Genomic DNA, 20,143 nt, shown 5'->3' on the forward strand with positions numbered 1-20,143 from the left:
TACCCTGACTGACCCTGCAGATGATGGTGACTCTGGTCTCCAGGAGACACAGGCAAAGAGGATGGAGACTGTGTCATTGTGATGTCACATCTGACACCTGACATTGAAAGCATAAAAGAAATGTCCTTGTAAGTAGTGATGTTCCAAGAGAACTTTCCTGAGTAGCCAGGCAGCACTGACCACACCTTGATTAGTAAATTCCCAGTACTGAAACCAATACCTGGGAGGCAGAGCAGCAGGAGCCCAAGGAACTGAGCAGGGGCCCTCATGGCCATGCTGTGTCCTGATGGGGACTGACTCCTGCACATGGTGTGAGCAGCCTCTTAAAAAGTCCTCAGGGCAGTGGGCTGTGCTGTGAGCATATGCATATTAGCAGAGATGGGCAGGCTGTGCATAGCTGCAGGGCAGGCTTCTCCTGGTCAATCAACACAGGTTTAGTATGTCCAGGTGTCCCAGGTCAGACCAGGGCAGCTCCAATTTGCTTGGGGGGAACATGGTTCCCTGGGGCCACAGGACACAGTCAGCCCCCTTAGCTGAAAGTGATCTCTAGTCACTTTCTGGTTCAGGACAGGCTGTCCTTGTGTCTTAAGCACAGTTCTATCTTGGTGACCCTTGGAGGAGGAGGAAGAAGCATTACAGAATCAAGGGGATAGTTTATGCTTTGGAAGTTAAAACAGAAATAAAGGCAGCAAGAGAGAAAGATGTATGAACTCACTGAGGTGTTTGGGGTTTGTGGACATTGACACAGCATGGGTAAGAGGCAGGAAGGCCTACCCATGTCCCCAGCCCTTCCTGCATCAGATACCCACAGAGCACATTCATACCCATCATGGTGCCCATCTTCTTCTGTCCAGAATATCTAAGGCCACCAAGACTCTTCAACTTAACTATCTTTTAGGAGAAGTGAAAATAATTTTGTAAACAATAGAGAAATTTTACAAACTTTAGAGATTAAAGTTTGGAGAATATAGGGCATGGTTAGCATCTTAGTAAACATAGTAAAGATCCAGATTCTGTATATAATTCTGCTTTACCAGTATTACAAAGTATGTTTTTAAGTCCTAGTAATGCCTCATAACCTCAAGAGGGCTGCATTGTCTCTAAAAATCATGTCCTCTATCAGGTCCTCTTATAACTTTTCCAGAAAAAAAGCAAGTAAAATTTATCCACCCTTGTTCTTTTCAGAGTTATCATAAAGTATTCCCAATAAGTGTCCACAATCTTTTTTTATTTTTATTTTTTTGTTTTTTTCCCTTTAATTTCCCCCTTGGTGCTAATGACTGAACCCATGGCCTTATGCATGCTGCACAAGTTCTCTACCTCTGAGTGACCTATTCCTACCACAAACGACAGCAAAGAGCTGGTGATCAGTAAATTAAAGAAAAAGGGGGAAATTTAAAAGCTTCACCCTATTTTAAATATCCCTGTGCTTGTGTAACTTCCTTAGGGAAGGGAGATTAAAATGAAATATTTACTGTGGGGCTGGGAAAAGTACATTCAGGTAAAGTTTCTCTTTAGCAAGGTGACAACATGCAGGTGGACAATTGTGGGAATGTGCTCTGAGCTTTAGAGGAAGGAAGGACTTTGAATGTGTAGTAGTGTCATGGCGAGATTGCAATAAATCACCCCATAAAACTTAAAGGAGAAGACAGGACATGTATTCAAGAGTTGGCAGGGCCAAGGGGCAGGTGGCAAGTCCACACCCTTGGACCCACTTCCAGAGTTTGAGTCCTCTTTTTATACCGTAAATAAACAATGGCAACACATTAATCACAAGTGGCTGTTTCTGGTTCAAAACCACAAGCAAACATCACAAGATCTAAAATCTTAAGCAACAGGGAAGTGGGTCAAAATCACACTAGTTGAGCACAGGTTAATAAATGGTCACCAACATCCAGACAACCATTCTCTGACAGGACACATAGCCCAGGAAACATGGGGACCAAAAAGACAACGACTTTACATTGTATAAGAATTGCCATTTTGTGTTGCCAAACTGCTGTGTCAGCCCCTGTGGATGGTCACAGAGGCTGGGGTTTCCAAGGCAGAAGCACTTCTTACAGGAGGTGGAGTCTCAGAGTAAAATGGAGTCTTTGTGGTCACTACCCATGTAGCCTGGCCCATAGCTGTAGATGAGAGAGGCTGGGCAGGGGCTCAGCCAGGCTGAGCTCAGGAGGAGCTGCCCTATAGCTGCAGGCTTTGGCCCTGGGCTCTGAGGATGCAGCTTTCCTGGGCAGTGGGGCTGAGCACCTGGAGTAGCAGAGGTCCTGCCCTCAGGCTGTTGGGCAACAGGTCCAGAAAAGGAAAATGCTCCACACACTGGGGCTGAGCCAAGCTGAGAGGCCATGGCCAGGGGAGGTGCAGAGACCAGGAGTCAGTGCTGGGCCTGGCCCTGTGGGGTGGCTTCACTCTGTACTGAGCTCACTGTCCTGGAAAGAGACCCTACTGGAACTGAGAGGAGGGTCAGCAAAGACTCACCAGAGCCTCTGCTGATTTTAAAAGTGTCCATTTTTTTTCAGTTTCATTACACTGGAGGTCCTGCCAAATTCCACAAGACAAAGCAAAGATATAAAATACACACATTTTAAAGAAAAAATAAAATATATTTATATACTAATAACGAAAATTTGTACATATTCTATAATATCTAACTAAAAATCTCTGCATGTAATAATTTTACAGTCTCTGGTCTCATTGTCAGTATATACAGTATATGTTGCGGATTAAAGAATATTTGTATAAATAAAGTCTTTACCATGTTCATAAAGTAGAAAACTTGATGATATTAAGATTTTGTTTAACCCATAATTTAGACACACACACACACACACACACACACACACACACACAAACACACATACATACTCAAATCAAATAAAAAATCTACAAATGATTCACTGAAATTGATGAACCTATGATAGAATTTATAAAAAAATAAATTGACCACAGAAAATTTAAAGGGGAAAAATATTAATAATCTCTTATTTTGAAACCTGTTATTGGGAATATAGCTCAGTGATAGAACATTAAAAACATTTGCCTAGAATATAGAGTGCCTGGGGTTGTTCCACAAAATAGCAGGAAGAAAAAGAAAGAATGAATAAATGAAAGAAAGAAAGAAAGAAAGAATAGAAAGGCTTATAGATTTTCAATAAGAGTGTACTCTAGGGTCAACTACAGTGGATATACAAAAACAAACAAACAAACAACAACAACAACAACAACAACAACAAAACTTGAGAGTCCACAATGGCTCCCAGGTACAGTGTGAGCTGATTTCTAAAAAAGTAGTAAAGAGGAATATAAAAATTTCTTTTCATTTTTTCAAACATTTGCAAAGAGCAATTGGATATAAAGATAAAATTAAATTGACTTTAGAAAAAAGTTCTCACACATACCTTATAAATAAACCCGTGAATTAACAGAGGATCAGAGTCCACAGGTAAGATCTAAATTAATGCAGATCCCAGGGAACGCTGAAGATGATTTCCAGCCTTAAGCAGATAACATTTTAAACAAACAAAAAAAACGTGTATAGAATCATCATAGGAGAACATTGACACATTAGACTTAATAAAACTCATTAAAGAAATTATCAAAGACAAAAATAACTGAAGCTCAGTGGCAGAGCACCTCCCTCTCATGTGGAGGCACTGATTCAATCCTCAGCACCATATAAACAAATAAAGAAAGGTATTGTGTTTATCTACAAATAAAAAATATAAATAATAATACTTGGCTATCCCACGTTGGTGAATTGAAAGATGCCCAAACTACACCATGTGATGTAGAGATTCAATGCAATCCTTATCCAAAGCCCAAAGGTATTTTAATGTAAATTTGTGTGGAGTCACAACAGACCCTAAAGAGCCAAAGTAATCTTAAGAAAGAAGAAGAACCTGGAAGCAATGTCTTTCCAGATCCCACTTTCTGATTTCAAACTGTAACTCAAAAAAAAAAAAAAAAAAAACTGTGGTAATGCAAACCCTGTGGTGTTGGGAAAACCGCCTGATAAATGGACTGGTGGCACTAAACTGAGAACCCAGAAATAAGCCACATGTCAATGGCCCACCAGTCTTGACAAAAGCACTAGCCACACACAGGGAAATGAAGTCTCATCATATATAGTGTTGGGAAAAATGCAAACACACATGCAAAGAATGAAACTGGAACCTCGTGCAACAAAACATACAGAATTGAACTAAATTGGGCTAAAGATTTAAATATAAGATTTGAAACTGTATCACCTAAAAGAAAACATATGAGGAAAGATCCTTGACATTGGTGTATCAGTGATTCCCAAATGTTACAACAAAAGCCCAGGCAACAAAAACAATAATTGACAATGGGACTAAAACTTCTGTACAGCAAAAAAAATAATAAGAGGAAGAGGAAATTTAGAGAATGAGACACGATACTTACAAACAAATCCAATAGAGTCAATATCCAAGATATTTAAGTTGTTCACACAACTCAACAGCAAACATCGGAAACAAAAACAAAACAACTCATCACAACAACAAAAACAAATAAAAATGGACCAATGATCTGAACAGACATTTTCCCAAAGAAGATGTGCAAGTAATCAACACATACTTGAAGGTGCTCAATATCAGTTTTATAATTTAAATATAAGGTGTCCCCCAAAAGCTCAAATGTGAGACAATGAAAGAAAGTTTAGAGGTAAAATTTTTTAGTTAGGAAAATCTTCGCCTAGTCAGTGGATAAATCCATGTGTGCGGATTAAATGGTGGTAACTGTAGGTAGGTAAGGTGTGGCTGGAGGAAGTAGGTCCCTGGAGATATGACTTTTGACTTTGTGTTTTGTTCCTTGTTAGAAGTGTTCCCCCTGCTCCTTATTCCCATGTACTGAGCTTCTGTCCTGTTCCATACCCTTCCAACAACTTGTCCTGCCCCAATTCAGGACCAGCACAATGGAGTCAGCCATCTATGCACTAAATCCTCTTAATCCACAAGTCAAAATAAATGTGTTCTCTTCTATGTTTTCTTGTCTGATATTTTGGTCACAGCAATGGAATATTTAGGTTGACCAAAACAAAAATTGGTACCAAAAATGGGGGTCATTTTTGTGACTAAACTGGTCAAGTGTTTCAGATTCTTTGAAAATATTTGGAACTTGTGGGAAGAAATTTGAAAATTTTAGAGATGCAAGCTGTAAAACTTTACATTGTTGTGAGTAGCATTTACTGTGTGATTCTGCACAAAGTAAAAAGACCAGAATGCTGATAGAACTGTGGAGAGTAAAGACTAGGCTCATGAGTTTTCAGAGAAAGTAGACTATTTGAGATGGAATAGAGATAACTTGTGTTTCTCTCTTGCAAAGAAGTCAACATTTTGCACATGTTTTGAGACTATCTGTGAGAGTGAATTTAAAGCTGATGGACTAATTATTCTGATGGAGAAAATTTCACCCTCCATATGCTTTAAATCATCTCTTTATGTAAATAATGGTTCTGATATATTGTTTAGAAGCTAATATCAAGAAAATATTGGTACAAATTCCGTCTATATTCAATCTATGATTGATTGAATCCAATGATGCAGAAACTCTAAATACAAAGGTTTGACTTTTCTTGTCAAAAAAATATTTTATTTTATTTATTTATTTTATTATTAGTTGTTCAAAATATTACAAAGCTCTTGACATATCATATTTCATACATTTGATTTAAGTGGATTATGAACTCCCATTCAATAAAATATTTTAAATTTTAAAAATAAAAAGCCAATTGCCAAGCAATTGGGAGACGATATCCCAGTGCATATTACTAACTGTGGTTGTCAAATAATGTGTCACCTTGAATGCATTGAAGGATGTTTAAAGCATAGGTAAAGTACACTTCTGGATGTGTGTTTCAAGAGTGAGAGTGTTCCAAGAATAATAGGCAGGTGGTTTAGAAAAGTGAGTAGAAAAAACAGAGCCCAAATGAGAGGACAAAAGTAGGAGAAGCTCTCATCTTTTCTCTTTCCATCTTCCCTCCTTTCCATGTGCACTAGTCCACTGGACCATTGTTCCCTGTAGGCATCAAATGTCAGGATTTTCTGCTTTTGAATGGGAACTTAACCCAGCACCAAGGCACCATTGGCTGCCTTCAGACCTAAAAACTCAAACATGGGAGCATATTGTAGTTTCTCTTTCTGAGATTTCCAGATTTTTGAACTGAGAATCTACTGGTTTCAATGGTTCTGCTACTTGAAAACAGACATTGGGGAACATTTCAGCCTGCATGATCTTGTGACTCAATGTAACATTCTAATGTAGATAAATAGATGATAGATAGATAGAGATATATATTCCTATATGTACATGCATGTCTATGTGTATTCACGTGTGTGTGTGTGTGTGTGTGTGTGCATGTGTGTGTGTGCGTGCATGCACATGTATTCTGATTCTCTGGAGAGTCCTGGCTTATACACTGATAAAACATAATTTTCAAGATGTATAAAGAACTATTGAAAATAGAGAAAATTATAAATGTTTGTATGTTTTGATTTGATCACAAACCATTTATTTAAAAAAATTACTTAAATGGCTAAAGAAAACACATATGCAAAATTACTCAATATCATTTCTCATCAAAGAAATGTATATTTTAACCACAGTACCATTTCAAGATCTACCAATATGGACACAATTTCACAAAGTATAACACTATCAAATATTATTGGAAAGGTTCTATAGCAGCTGGAACATTTGAGCATAGTGCAGGTTGGGAGATTGCAAATAAGCTCACTATTTTAGAAATCATATCACTATTTTATTTTAGTGTTCACTAAAGCTAAACTGTGCCAACCAACTTTTTAACTCACCACTCCCATTTATAGGAATGTACCCAAGAGAAGTGAATGCATACATTTACAATGGATCTTTCCAGAATGTTCCTAAAAAATTACCATCAGTGTCAAAACTAAGCCAAGTCATTAACATGAAGAATGACTGACATGTTCATATATAATAGGGAACTGTCCTCACTGAAAAGGATTAAATTGCAACCTCGCCCACCACACAAGTTAATTTCAAGAACCTATTGATTAAAAAGAGCAAGATGTCAAAGGGAAAGTCCAGGAGGTGCATTGGCAGGAAGTTCCAGGAGACCTGACCTATGCTGATAAGAAGTGGAGGTGGCTGGGTGTTTGGGAGGGACAGGAGGGCCTGTGAGAGGCTGGGACACCTGTATCCCCCATGGAGCAGTGGCTAAGAGGGTGCAGGAAGTTCATGTTCACCCAGCTTGTCACTTTACATTCACTTATTGGCAGCATGTGTGCTTTTCTGGATTTAATTGCATCTGGTTTTAAATGAAGGCCTGAGTGGGAGTTATGGAGCCAGAGCCTCAGAGTCGGTTTCCACCTCCTCCTGCAAACACAGGAAGCAAGCTGAGCTCTGAGAACCTCCAAAGCCACATCTATGCAGGATTACTAGAGGTCAGTCACACTAGACACATGAGCCCTTAGTGTGGTTTCAACACCCAGCAATCTCCAAATCTCAGTCCCCGGCCACTGGTTGTAGAGTGTGTGCTGCTTTTCAGTGTCTCTCATGGTGATGATAGTGGGATGGCCTGCTTTCAGGAGTCTGAAGTCCCTTTCATGCCTTTACCATAAGCCTGGCCAGTCCTTTCCACCAGACTCTGTGCCTCTGAGCATACCACAGGGCAGAGGGCAGCTTGGGTACCATCCATTGGTGGAGGATTTGTGCACAGGGCTGTGACTATGTGGAAAGACTGCAGAGTCCTGCTGGCAGTCAGAGCTGGCAGCATCCTCAGCCTCTACCCTGACGATTTTGAGAGTAAATTTTGTCTGAGACTGTACCCCAGCAAAGCCATCTGGGATGCCAGATAATCACTTATCAGCTTCATAGATGGGAATCATGGGAGCCTGGCTTGATCTCTGCTGGTAACAGGTTAGAGACTCACTGATGCTATCATTGGCAGTGCAGGTGGTGGAGGTGCTGTCTCCTTGAAACACAGTCAGGGAGTCTGATGACTGCATCACCCCAGGGTCCCACTGGAAGCTGGGAAGGAAGAAACAGCATTCCTGTTGTCAAGTGTGTCCCACTCCATTTTCTCCAGTTTACCTGGCTTTCCTGGTCCCCTAACCTAAGAGCACTGTGGGACAGATATGCAAATAACCCTGGGAGCATCTCACACTAGGAGAAGTCCATCAAGTCAGGCTGTCCCCTGTGCTCCCCCCTCACCTGGACGCAGGAGCAGCTGAAGACAGAAGTGTGTGGCCAGGTCAGACAGTTAGATGGTCTCTGCTGGAAGCTCCTGCTGCCCAGGGTCACCAAGAAGCCTGTTCACAGGGACTTTAAGAAGCACAAATGGGCTCTGGGGAAACATGCAGATCAGCAAGGGTTGAGAAGACTCAGCCTGGCAGCTGCAGAGCTGGTGTTCTGGGGGCTACCTTCCTGGTGATGTACACACGCAGTCCCAGAGAAATTTCTTGACCTTGTGAGAGAAAAACTTCCCTAATTATTCAGGTTCATATTTGTACAGAGGGTGTAAGATTTTGTAGTTAGAATGAGGCATCGTCCTTTTAAGAAAGAGTAAACAAAAGAAGCTACTTGATCTCATGACTTAATCCTTAATATGAAGCTGTGATCATTTTCCCAAAATCCCATGGAATATCATCTTCTAGAAATGATGGAAAAGGTGGCTCTATGTTGATGTGTGGCTTAGAGGAGATACTTGGTGCCCTGGGCAGGGGGTTTCTTTGAGCAAATCCATAGCATATCTGTTGGGGGCACAGTGCACCAGAAAAGACCCACATTATTGGAGCATATTTTCATTGTCAGTGTGATCCCTTGTTTGGGAGACTAATGAATTTTGTTTCTTAACTTTTTTTTTCTATATTAATTTTTTTTACCATTTCTCTCATTATTTTTCTGATAGCACTCTCATAGTTTATGGTGTGTTTTCTTTGCCTGAGAGGGTTCTTGAATGCTCATTAACAGCACTCTCTTTCTATCCTCACAGTAAAACTCTGTAGTCACTCTGCCTTCTGATTCTCTTTCCTCCAAGACACTGAGATATTTCTTAACTAAAAATTATTAATGCATGTAAAAATTAACAAATATTTTACATCATCTATCAATATGGTTGGGATTTGTACTGTAACACATTATTATGTTCAGTTACACTAATTTATACAACCTGAACTCACAGGAGCTCTTGAGGATCATCATTATTTTGGTTAAAATACACTTTCCAATAGCTACTCTTCTCAGAAAGCAATCTTTAGAAACCATAAGAGAGCAAAGATCACTGCAGTCACAGTAGGTAAACTAGAATTCAGCAAAAACTGAAGAGGGAATGAAGGGAAAGGTCATTACAGAAGACACTGGAGCCAGTTCATCAAGAAGCTGGGATTATGAGTGTATATGCACCCAAATTGGAGCACCTAATTATAGAGAGAAAACATTAATAGATTCACAGGGAAATGAAGACAGCAATACAATGATACCAGAGCACATGGGTCCCATACTTTCAGCAGTGAATAGACAGAAACTACCATTCTAGACAAATGGACCCAATGGACATCTATCAGACCTCATTTCCAAAAGCAACAGAACACACATTCATTTCAGTCAAACATGACCATTCTCCAGAGCATATGTTAGACCACTAAACACATCATGGCTACTTAAGAAGTGTCTTCACCAAGTGTCTTCTCCTGACACAATGCCATAAAGCTAGAACTCAGTACAGAAAAAAATTTAGCAAAATCACAAATGAGTGCAGATTTTAAAATATGGGCCTGAAGAACCAAATAGTCAAAGAAGAAATGAAATAATTTTTTTTTGTGCTGAGACAAATGAGAATACTAACAACACACCTGAGCCTATGGAGTGGAGCAAAGGCTGTTGAAAGAAGAAGTTTTACAGCAGTAGCTGCCTTCATTGAAAAAGGAGAGAGGTCCAAACATCTGGCTTTACACTCAGTGAGAGGAGGAACAGGTGGACCAGCTAAGCCCCGTGTTACCATGAAGAACAGCCATTACATACATCAGAATAAAGTGGAGAGATGAGAACAATAATAGAAAAGAAGCAAGTAAATATTGGTTTTAGGAAAAGATAGATATAATTGGCAGTTGTTGGGTAGACTATATGAAAAAGAGTGTCAAATGAAATTAAAAATAAAAGAGAAAATTTACATCTAGTAACAGCCATTCAAAGGATTGTAAGAAAATATACTGAACAGATTTCTGCCAATAAATAGAATAATCTAGAAAAAAATGGATAAAATCCTTGACAGAACCAAGCAAAAAGACTAAGTCATGAAGAAACAGACAATATTAAAAGAGCAATATAAAGAAGGAGATGGAGTAAGTAATCGAGACTCTCCCCTCAAGGGTTGGGGTGTAGATCAATGGCAGAGGTCTTGCCTAGTGCATAAAAAGCTCAGGGTCCATTCCTGAAACTTCAGGAAGAAAGGAAAAGAAGGAGGAAAAAAAACATCTGTTAAATAATATCTCAGAATTTGATGGCTTCTCTATTGATTTTATGAAATATTTAAAATATTGCACTGTTGAGATTGAACCCGGGTCTCTTGCATGCAGGCAAGTGTTCTATCACCCAGCTACATTCCAAGACCTTCAAATATTTAAATAATATTGATCTTTCTTGCTCATCACAGAGGTGCATGAGTGTAATCTTGGCTGCTCTGGGGGCTGAGGCAGGAGGATCATAAGTTTTAAGGCAGCCTTAGTAAAAGTAAGGCACTAGGCACTCAGTAAAATCCTATCTCTAAATAAATTATGAAACAGGGCTGCAGATGTGACTTAGTGCTTGAGTGCCCATGAGTTTCATTCCCCATACACCTCCCCCAACCCCAAGGAAAATATTGAGAACTTTTAAACTACCCAAAACTGAAGAGGCGGGAGCACCCCCAAACCCTGGACTTGTTTGACCTGTAGAATGTGTGAAGGCTGCACTGCCCAAGAACCCAGGGCTGAACTTGCAGCACAGACCAACTTCTACTCTTAGAATGTGAAAACTGGTGCTATCCACTGGAGGGAGGGACAGAGGCCACCTGTAGAAGAAGCACCCAGCCTTCAGCCACCCCCACCCCCACACCTGTGGGCAGCCTGGCCATGGCACAGCAGGGAGCTAGCCCAGGAGTGTGAAAAGTTCCTTTTTTTGGTGAGGAGTGTTCTGTCTCTGGTGATGGGAAGAAGAGCTCAGGCACATTGACAAAAAAAACAAAATAAAACAAACAAAATCCGTTTGAAGTCACCCACGACTTCTCCAATTGCCTGTCATTAGGAGGAGAACCCAGGCGCCCTGGCTGAAAGCCAACTCCAACTGAATGGCAGGTAGATGAGGCCAGTATGGGGCTCCAGCCCAGCTGACCTGCTGTGGACAGATGCATGCAGCAGCCAGGCACAACTATGGAGGACCCCCTGCCATGCCACAGCTTCTCAGGAAGAAATGAACCATCATTCTGTTTGAGGGTCAGGGGCTCTATTATGCAGTGATTGATGATGGAAGCCTCCATCTATAAATCCCTTGGCAACTCTTCCATGGGGTGGAATGTGAGTTGCACACTGTTCTTTGCCCCTGCTTCAGCAGGTGAGGAAGCACAGCTCTGAGAACCTGAAGAGCTTCAGAAAGGGCTCTTCACACATCCCAGGCTGTGCCTCCTTCAGGGAGCAGATGTCTGCACCAGGGCAGGTTCTGGAGCACACAGGGGACATTTCTGCTTGGGCTCAGTCACTGTGAGAGGCTGGCTGAAGTGTTGCTGACAGTAAAATGCCCCAACATCTTCAACTTCCACTGCATGGATGGACAGGGAGAAGTCAAAACCAGAGCCACTTCCCTGGATCTGAGAAAGGTCCCAGCAGCCCTGGAAGATGCCCTAAAGATGAGCAGCCTGGGAGCCTCCTGGGGTCTCTGTTGGTCCTAGGCCATGAAGGTACCTACTGCCATGCTGCTTCTACAGGTCATAGAGACAAAGTCATCTTGAGAGGCTGCCAGGTTCTCTAGGGACTGAGTCAGTGTGATCTTCCCCCTGCAGCCTGCAATGACACAGCATCCAGGGTGCACAATGAATTACTTCTCTCAGGATTGTTAGAAAAACAGTGCCCCACCCTCCTCAGAGAGGCCCAAGGCAGGTTTAAAGTTCGCTCCCTCTGCCTCTCTGTTACCCTGGGGCTTGGCCTTGGGTTCCCAGTAGTGAAAACAACTCACCATATTACACCTCATATTACACCACTATTTCCAAAGCACACTGACAAACAGTATCTCTAGGTCTGCAGCTAAATTCCAGCTCAATGTCTTCCACCAGAATGTGCTTATCCTGAAACCTCACCACCAGGAGGCGGAGGAACTGGCCCTGGAAGCTCATTCTGCAGTGTCTACAGAACCTGCTGCTCTGGACCCAAAGACAAGGCAGTGGGGCTGGGCACCTGTTGTAATTCCATGTGCTCTGGAATTGGCACTCATGTCCAGGGGTTAAATAGGCACAGCTGGCCATGGAGTTCATTTGCATACCTGATGGCCTGAGGCAGAGCTACTCTCCAGGGGTCTCCAGGGGTGGCAGGCTCTGTCCACCTGCCTCTTTATGGAGGTGGCCAGGGGATGCATGAGCCTCTGGACCCTTGGAGGCTTCACTGAGTGGGACAAAGGTGCTGCCAGCTCCCAGACTCCTCTCCAGAAGATAGAGTGAGGTCAACTAGAGCCTGCTAGACACCTGCAGAGAGGTCCCTGTGCACTCTGCTACCATGACAGTGAGTGGCAGCTCTGTGGATTCTCCAAGTAGATTCCAAGCTGACAGAAGCCCAGCAAGTAGATGTCCCAGGAGGACTGGGCGCACTGAACTTCTTCATAACTGGACTCTGTGAGGAGAGAGTCCTGTGAGTCCCTGAACTTCACCTTTAGTGGAATAAAGGAAGAACTAAGTGGGGGCATGGATCTTCAACTGTCCCCAGGATAGCTGAGGGTACAGGAGGGATGGGTGGACAAGTGCTGGCTTTTTGAGTTCCAGAGCAGAATCCTTGGATATTATATTGCTATATTAAAGATTTCCCCCATCTGATGAGATGAGGTGGGACTAGAAACCTGATTTTAATTCAACACTGAAAGTATTTAAAATTACTTCAAGAAATTAACTAAGAAAAATACAGCAAACATTGTAGTCTTTTTATACTTTGGAAGTGTAGTGACATCACTTGGCCCACAACATATGTGCCACCAATGAGGTGGGTCCCCTTTTAGCCAGATGTCACCTGCTCCCTTCCAGAGTCATGAGGGCCACTCAGTCTTGAAGACAATTCACGGTCCAGGTAGAAACAACCCAGGACTCTCCTCTGAAAAAAACACATCTCCCCTATGGTGGAGGGCCTTCCTGGTTGTGTCTGTCCTCTGCATGTAAATGGTGATAGGGCAGGTCATTCAGCAACTCTTCCTATATGAACCCCTCCAGGGTGCAGAGACCCATGGAGAAGTGAGGTCACTGGTGACCATGAAGGAGAGAAGCTGAGGGTGCAGGGAGGGAGATAAAGTGGTGTGAGAACATGGAGAGTTGGTTCTTCAACATTCAGGTCGCTGAGTGTGGGGCCACTAGGGCAGGTCCTACCCTATGCTGGCCTGCCTCATATGGAACGTGCCTGGCAGATATGATGAAGGATATCCACATGGGGAAGAGATCCAGAATTCACCAGATGGGCCTTGAGGGTGTTCTCATAAGACAGCAGGAGATCTAACATGAAAGAGGGGAGGCCATGTGAACAGGGACATAGTCACTGCAGGGATATGGCCTCAGCCAGGGGAGCTGCAGCCTCCAGAAAGTGAAGACAGTGCGGGATGGTGAAGGAGCCCTGCCACCAGTGTTCTGGGCCTGTCCCATGGAAAGAGACTCAGGCTTCTGGACTCCAAACCCAGAAAAACTGTCTGCTGTTTTAAGCCAACAGCTTTTCATACTGTGTTATGACAGCTCTAATTGGCTTACACAAACAGGGTTTAGAAAACCCAGAATGAAGGGGCTGAGGTCATTTGTAATCTCATTGGCTTTCTAAGACTGCACATAGTGGATAGAAAGAGGCTTCTCTGGTGGAACAAAGGCACATCTGCCCACAGTGTGTATGAGGCCAAGCCAGAGCTTGCTGATCACAGGTGGAGAAGACAGTCACATGCACACCATGGCCTAAGGTTGAAGCAAAGGGAAAGACTTCACTGCAGATCAACCAACACAGAGACAGGAGGACAGCATATACCTACATCACCAGCTGACAGTGAAGTGGGCTTCTAAGGGCTATGGGGAGTCGATGGTGTCCTGGGTGTTCTTGATTGGATGCAATTGTGTCTTTGAAAGTTTTTACTATTGTTTTCAGTGTTCTGATTTCATGGTCAGCACCCCAGTTCTTGATTTTAGGGGGCCAAGCTTACAGTTCTGGATCTAAAGTTCTGTTGGTTTGGAGATTTGGGTTCTTCCAGGCTTGGGTCAACCTTAGGTCAGACTTTTAGGTGTGTCCCAGGGTATGTTCTATAAAACTTCACACAACAGCTAGAAATGAGACAGTTTTTTGGAATGTGAGTAGTAGGGGAGAGGGCTTAACTTCACTCTGATTGGAATGATTAGGAGGGTGGGGCATATGGATGCTCAGGAGAGGCAGAGAGCAAAGAAATATGGGGAGGTCAGTGACTGGCTGGCTTACATTTGCACTGTAGGCCTTATTGGTGCCCAGGAGGAGGCTTGACCTAGAGCAGGGGCAGGCTCCAGAGAATCAGGTGACAATGAGGACTTTCAGTTAATAATGAAAATGACTAGGAATATCTTATTTAGTGTCTTCATTCTAAGATATTCAGGGGTGCATAAAACAGCCCTGGGGATTTTCTCCAATTTCAGTATATATCTCATGGTCCATGGTATGGTCTAGCTGCAGGCAAACTTGGAAACTTTAGTGTTCCATTCACAGATGAGGGACATTCACAGGATGGGTCATTTTCCCAGAGCCACAGAGAAAGAGGGATAGAGAAGTGGGCTATCATAGCTGTCCCCAGCCTGCCTCCTTGGATAGCATGAGAACTTCAGGAGCCTCCTGGTGGAACAGCAGCTGGGGTAAGATTGATGTCTTAAACGTGAGAGAGGAGGCACATGCCCTGAAAACAGCATAGCTACTGGCAGAGAAGCATCTATCCAGATGCACCAGGCACCATGGTCAGGGCAGTGAGAGCCAGCAGGAGCTGGGAGCAAGGCCTGGTTTGTGCTGCTGTGAGGCTGCGACCCTGTTGGTCCTCAGGCAGGCCCTGCAAAGGATAGACATCCTCTCTTCTGGGACAGAAGGAGGGAAGCTATAGACATGGTCCATTTTAGGATTCCACTAGCCTCTAAGTCAGAAGTAACATGAAGACCCTCAACTATCAACAGCAAGCATGTGTTTACTTCATGTGCTGTTACTCTGATCAGAAACCAATCAGGTGGACAATATCATGTGAAAAGAAACATCACATGTCACACACTGAGGATGAGGGTCCTCCTTCCTCACAAATCAGAGGAGCAGTAGAGAGAGAGAAGCCCAGCAGGTACATGTCCATGAGATTGGTCCTGAGACTGCTCCTGCTCAGGGAAGGTTGATATTCTGAAGTAATCTTCAGGGAATGTCACAGGGAGACACATCACCCTGGTCTCAGTGGCTCTGATAGTAAAGATGTGTTCTCTCAATGTTCTGCAGCCTGAAGATCCAAAATCACGGGGCAGGAGATGACCACTTTGTTGCAGGCTCTCTTCCTAGGCTTTCTTCTTGTCTGTCCTCACAGGCTTCTCCTTGTGGCCTGAGAGGGATGGAGATTCTCCCTTGACAGAGAGCTCTCTGGATTTCTATTCAGAAGGACATGGTTCCTGTGGGATCAGCCTTACCTCCTTGACCTTGTTTAACCTCCATTCCTTTTTATAGACCACTTCTTCAAACAAACCCACAATGAGGTCAGGCATCAACATATAAATGGGGGCAGTTTCACTAATGCAAAGAAGTGGCCTAGTGACTAGGTGGAGAGGTACAAAGGTAGGGCTGGGCATCCAGTCTCAGAGCACCAACACAGAGAGCTTTGTCCACACCTCAGCCCCCAGGAAGGTCCTCCACATGCTCCTGGCCACACAGGACATAGATGGACACTCACTCCATTTTCATCCGGAGAGTGTCAGTAGAGAAAAATTAAGACTTGGGATCTCCCTGAAGGTAAGAGACAGTATCACTCTATTACTAACCTAGCATTTCCAAGAGCAAACTTCTCTTTCCAAATTGTGGTCTATTCTAACACCCAGTGGTTGCTTATTGTTATTGCATATCACAGGGTGAGAGTTGGGTCCCAAGGAGGCTTCCAGCAGTCCCTTCTCTGTTCCTGATGGAGCTCATTCTATTGCTTCCATCACCAGAATAATTCTGTAGAGAACAGAAAATTATCCCTCCTCTCATACAGACATCAATTGAAGTCACAATATCAATAGACCATTTTATATTCAGAAGAGAAATTAGGTCCTAGGACAGTAGGGGCTGGACACTGTGATTCGGGTGAGAAGACACAGGTGTGGATTTACAATGGCCCATGAGGGCTGCAGGGCATACTGTCAGAGGTGGCTGTAACCCTGTTCTCCTGGTCTAGATCTGTCCATGCAGCCCCATTCCTACCATCCCAGAACGCTTCCAGAGCAGACAATGAACCATAGCAGCTATACAAGCTGAGGAAGTACAGGCTTGTGCCCAGTGGCTGGGGCGGTTTTTTTTTTTTTTCTTATCTGCAGCTACATGAAAGACCTTGTGAAACTTTTAGACCAATACTGGCCAAAAGAATCTCCTGTCATGATGAAGAGATCTGCATCTGAGCTGTCCCATGTGGTAGCTGTTAGCCACACATGGCCTGGGAGATTCCGCATGGGAAAGAACCAAGTGCAAAAAAAAAGTTCCTTGAAAATTTAACTGAATCTGAGTTTAAAGTGTCCCTGTGGCTAGTGTGTTTCACGTGAACTAAGTAGCACATTTTGATCTACGAGCAGCATCAGCAAAATCTCTGTGGCCACCAGGATGCTAATTGACAGGCACACATTCTGCCCCATGTCATGGCAATAGTGATGGACAGTGGCATTCTCAGTGTCCAAGCTGCTATGTCAAAGTTGACATCACCATTAGACCCATGGAATGGGAACCACAGAGGATCCTGTAAGTAAATGGATACCTGATAAGCCAGGCTTTCCCAAGGTCTGTTGGACACTGTCCAGGTACATTTTCCATCTGTATCTGCTCCTGTGTGTACCAGGTGTCCCCATAGGACCAAGAACAAAAGGCTTGACCACAGGGTGGTGCTGCTGGGAGGTGCCATGGACCTTTAGGAAGAGACCTTGGTGACCCCAATCTCTTTGTCTTTCTGCTCCTCTCTGTTTCCTGGTTCCTGAGGTAAGTGATGGGCTTTGTCTCACAACCTCCAATGATGTACTGTTTCTGCCCAGGGGTCAAGACAGTGGGGCCATCTGGCCTTGAACAGGAAACTCCAGAAATGAAGCAAGACGAAACTGTCCTCCTTGTAAGTTAATTGCCATGGTGTTTCATTAAAACACCATGTTTCATTTTTTCATGTAAAATGAAGTGCAGTGTAACTGGTGAACTTAGGGAGAAGCAGCAGGAGCTCTGGAGATTTGTGTGGACATAGCCTGGAGGCTGTGAACTCTGGGCCTTCTGCCCCTTCCCTGTCTTTGCTTGCCTTTGCAGATATGCTCAGAGAGGGAGGTGGGAGGACTCCCTTTCATGGGGTCCACAGAAGCCTCCCAAGTCTCAGGAGGCCCTGAGTAGACACAACATGGAGCACATTCTTTCCAGCCACTCTCCCACCTGAAGGCCTGAGCCAGGAGGATGCTCTACTGACACTCTCCGGAGGAAAATGGAATGAGTGTCCATCTACGTCCTGGACAGCTAAGGCCATTGCCTCAGGAGGTGCATCTGGGTATTTTCTTCAGCTTTTTATGTAACAAGCTCCTGGACTTTGCTGAGAAGGTGGATTGGAAGGAGTTTCTGTGTGGGCATCACCAGTTGAGCCTCAGAAAAAAATGTGTGCTGAGTGTGTTTTTCCTATTCAGGAGATGACCGTGCATCATTTTATATAGAGAAATACAGAATGCAAAAAAAAATCTATTGTCTATATTCACCAAAATATAAAATTCATTACAATATAATTTCTTCTGAACATCAAAATCATCTATGTCCCCAGTTGGCTGGGCTGGCCACCTCTGCTGGGTTCACCAAGTGTGGCTACATCAATAACTGAAAAAATGGAGAAAGAAGCACACAACACACAGAAATAGCTTTTTGAAATCCAGGATGGCTCTCTACCTTAGGAAAGAGGGAGCTTGCACCTGGATTTTTTATGTTTATAGGAGGGCACACAAAGGGCGGTTCAATCAATATTCGTTCCAAATAAGGCAGGAGGTAGGAATCAGAAGGCTGAGCCAGGATCCTGATGTCTGAAGTCAGCAGCTTGACTGAAATCTTGGAGGCCACACCCATCCCAGGTGCTGTGTGGGTGTCATGGGCAGAGTGAGGAAAGGACACAGATTGCTGCAGCCCAAACAAAGGCACCTTCAGTCCACCCTCATGTCCTCAGTGCTCATAGTTTACACACAGAATGAGGGAGGCCCAGCACATCTACATGGACTTTTCATTTTACAGAGACTGTACTATTAGGGTTGAGCCTAGAAACATAAGATAAGTAAGAGGCCAGCACGTCTATTTCCTTACTTCCTTAAGAAGACATAATTTATTTTCTTTTCTTGCTTTTGAATGTAAAACTTAAGGTGGTCAATTTACTGAAATAGGAAATTGAAAGTTATATCTTTGAAGTGGCAGATGGTCCAGTAAAACACAGCTTTGGTGAACTACTCTATCAGAAGAGTTAAAGCATGGCATCCCCAAAGAATTCCTGGAAGAGGAGGTAAGGTCCATAAGTGCTTAGGTTCTGCTGCCTGGTTAATCAAGATACTTGTTCCCTGAGTCAGAGGCTGAGTCTTAGAAGAACAGGGTCACCAGAGGAATCACACTAACCCGCACCTGCTGTCAGTCACTCACCTCAGAAAACCTCAGTGCATCTGTGTGTGGTCATTCAGGGTTCTCTAGAGAAGAAAAGCAATGGGAGCCAGAGGACTGTGTATGTGGTCACAAGTGTGGGTCATCTTATTAGAATTTCATACACAGTTTTCAGGAGGCTGAGCAGTCCCAATAAGCAGTGGGCAAGCAGTAGAACCAGGAGACCCAGTGGTGGGATCCAGCCTGATGTCAGCAGATTCCAGGTCCATGAAACCCTTGTTCCTGGGATGGTTCCTCAGCAGAGCAACACCAATGTGGGCCCAGTCAGGCAGCAGGGGTCCTTCCCTACTCCCAGGAAGGTGGACTGTGTACTATTAGGCCCAGTTGTGAGATCCTCGCACATGAGTAAAGGCAGGCTGCTTAACTCAGCCCACAAATTCAAAGGCTGATCTGATTCAAAACCCTCATGGGCATAGCCAGAGTATGCCATATCCTTGGACACCTTATAACCAAAGTAAGTGGACACAGAAGCCTGACCATCACAGTTATGATGTGAGTGACCATCAACCCAGCTGCTATAAATCTGCACCTTCAAAAAGTCTCCAAGCCACTTCTCTCTGGGTTCTCATCATGGGTTGATGAACTCGTATTTTGTTTACCAGGTGTTGAGCTTTGAAGACAGAACCTGCTGCATGTCAATAGTGCACAAATGTTGGTTGTCACCACTATAACAGAAGCTCCACAGGGCAGGATGATGTTGGGTTTTGTGTAAGTGATCAAAATGCTATGCAAATTATCTGAAATGCTTTAAGTAACTATAAGAGTTACTTAACACCAGACCATTGCTCTACACAGAGAGCAGTATTATTACTCACCTTAAGTTTTTTTTAATTATTATTATGAGTTAAAAATAACAGAACTTTTGATGTTTTAAACATTTTAAAGATACACCTTGTAGCACATCTGGTGTAAATAATGTTGTACAATTATAATAGCTATCTATCTCTGGAATTTCAGGTTAATTTTCTTATAAAAGTGGGGTCACTCAGTGGACATTCTCCTGTGACTGGCAGTGTACTCCTCACTCACTCTCTGTATCTAGCTCTCACCCAGGTGTAGTA

Source organism: Ictidomys tridecemlineatus, chromosome 12 (assembly GCF_052094955.1).
Source record: "Ictidomys tridecemlineatus isolate mIctTri1 chromosome 12, mIctTri1.hap1, whole genome shotgun sequence".
Lineage (NCBI taxonomy): Eukaryota > Metazoa > Chordata > Mammalia > Rodentia > Sciuridae > Ictidomys > Ictidomys tridecemlineatus.